The following is a 5,221-nucleotide window of genomic DNA, read 5'->3' on the forward strand; positions in this document are numbered from 1 at the left end:
TTGCGCAGATCTCGGAATACTACTTAGCAGAAACAAGGAAGCAATCATTCGAGAGTACTCTGCCTTGATATTGCCGGGAGACGTCCTAAGAGCATCAATAATATCCGTAAAGGTAAGACAAAGTCCACCCGCCGTCCTAATGGACCCCTTTGTCTTAAACTGATCACATTCGTAATACTTGTTTCTTAAAAACTGAGACTGGGTGTTGTTCTCTATGGGCACTCGAAGATCTCAGTAATAATACGGATTGTGTTCCTAGCAACTCAGGCGTCAACGCGTTTCGATGGAAGAATTATAATACCATGTTTATCAAGGCCAACATTATATGACTCTCTCAAACTGATAAATACAGGAACAATTATAATCACCTGTGTAACAAAAAACACATGAATCAATATATCTTGTGACAATACTCTATACGTCATAAAAGCAGTTGAAATTTTTTTTAAAGTCACATTTTGCTCACTCTTGAAGATTGTACTCCAAACTGTGAACATTTGGGCCTCCTCCCCCTGCATACAAGATATTAACCACCAAGTAAAACTTCGATGAATATAGGTTCTCACTTAACAATAAGAAGCACAGTTAATCTATGTGTTATTCATAGGGGCCCTAATGTTGGGAGTTACACACAAACCAGCAGCTAACTTTTGTTGACATAACAATGATTTGTCACAAAAACATAATAGCCTGGCAAGTAGCTTGTACGTATGACAGAAATAAAGTTCTCCAATCCCACTTCGCTCATTTACCATACTATACCACACCACATTCACGTATTCCATTTACACTTCCACTTGTGCCTCTGGTTGAAAAATGACAACTCACCTCATTTCCCATAGAGGTTTAAGGGGATATGTGTGTATGTTGAGCACTCGATTATTAATATGTCTGGGCTTCAGGGGCTAACACCTCCAGTTGTCAGCATTGCAGGCCCATAAATCGACCAAAGGATGTATCTCTGGAATTTAGAATGACATCCATATCATCGTTGTTGTCATAGTTAGAAGATTCAAACAGCCCATATACATAACAATTCTTATCTAGACTGTTACACATATAGACTCACCTTTTTCAGATCTCCAAGCACCCCAAAGAGAAACAATAGGATCTGGGGATAAATAGTGGGAGAATCCTGTCGGTAGCAGAAGCTATACTCACGTTCATAGCAAACAAATTCCTAAAAAGTACACAAAGGGAACATATGATCACTGCTACTACCTTCAAATGTAGTATATTATCTTCTGCCTCTGACTACGGTTTATTTTTAGTCTGAACATACCTGCGTAGAATATCCTCAAGTTTAGGTAGATTGTTGTTTCTATAATTTTGTTTTCCTTTAATGATGGAAGTGTAGGGGTCAAAAAACCTCTTGCAGCGATCCTATGATGATATGGATCTATAGCACAGGAAAAAGAAAGGGGCTACTTAGTATATTTAAGTGTTCAGGTACTATTTACTGAGCCTCCGGATCCTTCTGACTTGGCCATATATTAGGCAGAGTTGTATTTTAAAAACACACATCAGCATTCCATTAAATTTTACAGACCACTAGAGCCCCTAACATGTACACATAAAGGACGCATCAGTATAGTTTATTTGATCAATACTTATTAATGACAGATCTCTCCATATTATATCATTATGCTTTCTGGAGAGGAATGGACTGCTTGCCACATGTTTAAAAAGATACAGGCTAACAACTAAGTTAGGTGTGTGTGCGATAAAAGATGGCATGCTTCGGACACACATAAGGTGCAAAAATAGATAAATACATTTCTCTGTAAAAATTCTAAAGCGCACTAACAGTTGTTTTGCTGGTGTAGCTCTAGTGCTTGCGTGGGAACAGAGTAGTGTGTTAAAACGCATATCTAATAACACTAACGCTCGCACTACTAGACTTACTTGCTGACGGGTGGCAGCCTCACGACCTCCGTTTCTATGACGGTGGAATAATGCGAATCTGCCACTTTTATATGGAAACAAATAACCGGCACCTGAAGCTGATTAACCCATGACTCGTGATGTGCCGTGACGTCAATAGCAAGTTTTGCACGTCCATATGTGATCATACTAGAAACAAAGGATGGTCCCCTCGCTGCAACAATACGAATATCACAAGTCTCGCCATCTTATAGTGTTTTTCTAATTTATAGCTAAATTACCTTGTTAATTAGGGAAACACTATCAGTTGGAAAACATCTAGGCCAGGGTGCACCTGGGCTACTTATAATAGGCACGTTTTCGATGCAATTTCTGAAAAAAGAATTCACTACAATTGGTGGTCCCATAATACCTCATAAATATAACTAACTGGACCCGAATTGAAAACCTAAGTCCTATTTTAAGAAAAACGAAAATACACACCTTGGCATCCTAGTACTTAACAAGGATGCAGGGCCATTTGGTGGCCAAATCCCGTAAATACATGCAACCTTAAAAAAGGGTCATCAGACAGATGATACTATAAATTATGTCATACCAGGAGGCCCTAAACTGGAACAGAAGTTATAGCAATCCTTAATTTCCTAACTAATGCTCTATCTGATAAAAGACATCCAGTCTTCTCATGAATTCAGGCCCTTATTAATAGTAGCTAGTCTCATCATGTACCATTGTTCTCTTAAGTTTCTGACTTTCTGTTCCCTCCACGTCTGTTGTTCCTCATTATTTCCAGAAAAAAACACCTAAACTGATCACATTGATGGTTTTGCTGGAAATAGTGGGAGGTAAGGGGTGCATTCTCTTTATTTGTACGCAGCGTAGACTCATGTTCAGTCACCCTCACGCGTAATTCCTGTCCTGTTTCACCCACATAGCCGAGGCCAAATGGGCAAATCAGGAGGTAAACCACGTTTTTGCTTCTGAAGTTGTTAAGCGTACTAGGGGTAGCTATAAACCCATTACATTCCAGTTGTTTGGCTGTGATGTATTGTTCGCAGATCAAGCAAGATCCACAGCTGCAATTACCTACTGCTTTTGCAGAATGTAGGTTCATCTGTGTATTGTCCCCACTATCTAGATAGGTATGAACTAAAGAGTTACGTAAATTGAGTTTACGTCTAAAGGCAAACAAAGGTTTATCGATAGGATTTGCTGTTTCATCGTTAACTATTTTCCAGTTTCTACGCATGATATTTTTTATTTGGTTACTAATCTGTGAAAATGTACTAACAAAAACAAACTTGTCTACATTTTTGTTCTTGTTTCTGTCTCTATTCATGTCCAGCATGTAGTCCTGGTCATAAAATCTTGCACGTCTGAAGGCTTTTTTGACAAGTTTTTTGGGATAGCCACTGTCGCTAAGCTTTTTCTTCATGGTTTCAGAATGGGCATAAAAATCCAAATTGAGGTATAGTTTTGTCGGAGGTGCAAAAATTCACCAAATGGAATATTATCCCTTTGGGCCTTCTGGTTATTACTCTGATAGTGTAGCAGAGTATTTTTGTCAGTTGGCTTGGAGTATAATTCTACAGTCAAGACATTGTCACTATTCTTAATACAGATATCAAGGAAGTTAATCTTCGTATTGCTCCAGTGTGACTTGAACCTAAGGTTTTGGTCCCCCAGGTTCATCCAACTAAAAAATTCCTCTAAATATTCACTGGTACCGGTCCAGACAAAAATAATATTGTCTATGAATCGGTACCAATGACTTACATTTTCGAAGAAGTGAGCCACCTCATTAAACACATGCCTCTGATCAAAGATGCTGACATAGAGGCATGCCAGACTGGGGGCTCAAGTTGCGCCCATACTGGTCCCCTTAATTTGCTTGAAAAGGTCATTTTTTATATAAGAAGAGTTTGTTTTTGAGTACCATGCTGATTCAACTATGATCAAATCGATGTTTCCTCCACCAAGGTCTTCTAATTCTAGAATAGATCGTACTGTTCTTATGGTGTCATCCTGGGGTATGTTGGTGTACCGGGCTTCAATGTCAAGGGTGACCAGAAACTGGGTCACCCCATTAAATGTCACTATCGTATTTGTGCAGAATCTCTAAGATATGATTTTTGTTCAGCCACTGTAGGTTTAAGGAAAAATACAGCATAAGGGGTTCCAGAATTGAACCAATGCTACTTACTATGGGCTCATAGGTGAATCAGTCATATTTCTGTGGACTTTTGGTAGCCCATAGATTGCAGGCGTAACTGGGTTCTTGTTATACAGGAATTTAAATTCCTCTTCACTGACCCATTCTTCGCTTTTAGCTATATCCAAGAGTTCATAGACCTCCTTTTTCAATCAGTCATTGACTGAGTGCGAAACCTGCTCGTAATGTTCAGCAACATTTAATAGGCTCATCATCTTTTTATGGTAGTTCTGACTTAAAAAAATTACTACCCCACCGCCCTTATCGGCAGGATTGACAGTAATTGTGTGGTCTTCCTTTAGCCCTTTGAATGCCTGTCTATGTTCATTAGAGAAATTGTTCTGTGATTTATATGGGCGGGCCAGGACATTATTGATTTCAGTATCTACAGATCTTTCAGACGTCTCGATATTTTTACTAACCTGGCTTGGGGTCGGCATAAAAGTGGATTTGCCCCTAAAGCCGGAGACATTATTTCTAGGACAGGATTCTAGGCCTTCAAAATAATCTTTTAACATAATTTTTCTAAAGACTGATTTGTGATCTTTTTCCAGTTCAAATTGATTGGGAGCTTCAGTGGCAGCAAAACTAAATGCTCTTTCATGGACCTCTACTTCGGTGTTAGTGAGACCCTTTGAGGATAGATTGATGATAGGAATTTTATCTACCTCCAGTATGTGCGATTTTGGGTTTTCAGATAATCCTGGGGGGGGATAATTCCTCATCGGTTCACCTCTGGTAGGATTCCTGTAATTCATTTGATCCAGTTTTGGGCGCTGCCCAAAAAAAGAATCCTGTTCAGAATTAAAACCCATTCTCTGCGTGGTTCAGGAGATTGTTTTTCTTTGTCACTGAAACTCAACTCTGAGAAAACAGAAGAGCTAATGCTTGGCCCTACCCCTTCTGCATGGGATGACTCCTAGTGGCCCTCTGCCCTCGGACCTCCCCCCCACCCCAACAGACCACAAACAAAACTTCAGCATCATACTAGACTCATTGCTCACAATGAATCACCAGATCAGCACCCTATCCTTGGCCTGCTTAAACACCCTCTGCATACTCTGATAAACGTTCAGATGGATCCCATTCTAAGCCAGAAAAACAGTTCCGCACGCTCTCATCAGT

The sequence above is a fragment of the Lissotriton vulgaris genome, unplaced genomic scaffold, assembly GCF_964263255.1.
Source record: "Lissotriton vulgaris unplaced genomic scaffold, aLisVul1.2 SCAFFOLD_1854, whole genome shotgun sequence".
In the NCBI taxonomy this organism is placed as follows: Eukaryota; Metazoa; Chordata; class Amphibia; order Caudata; family Salamandridae; genus Lissotriton; species Lissotriton vulgaris.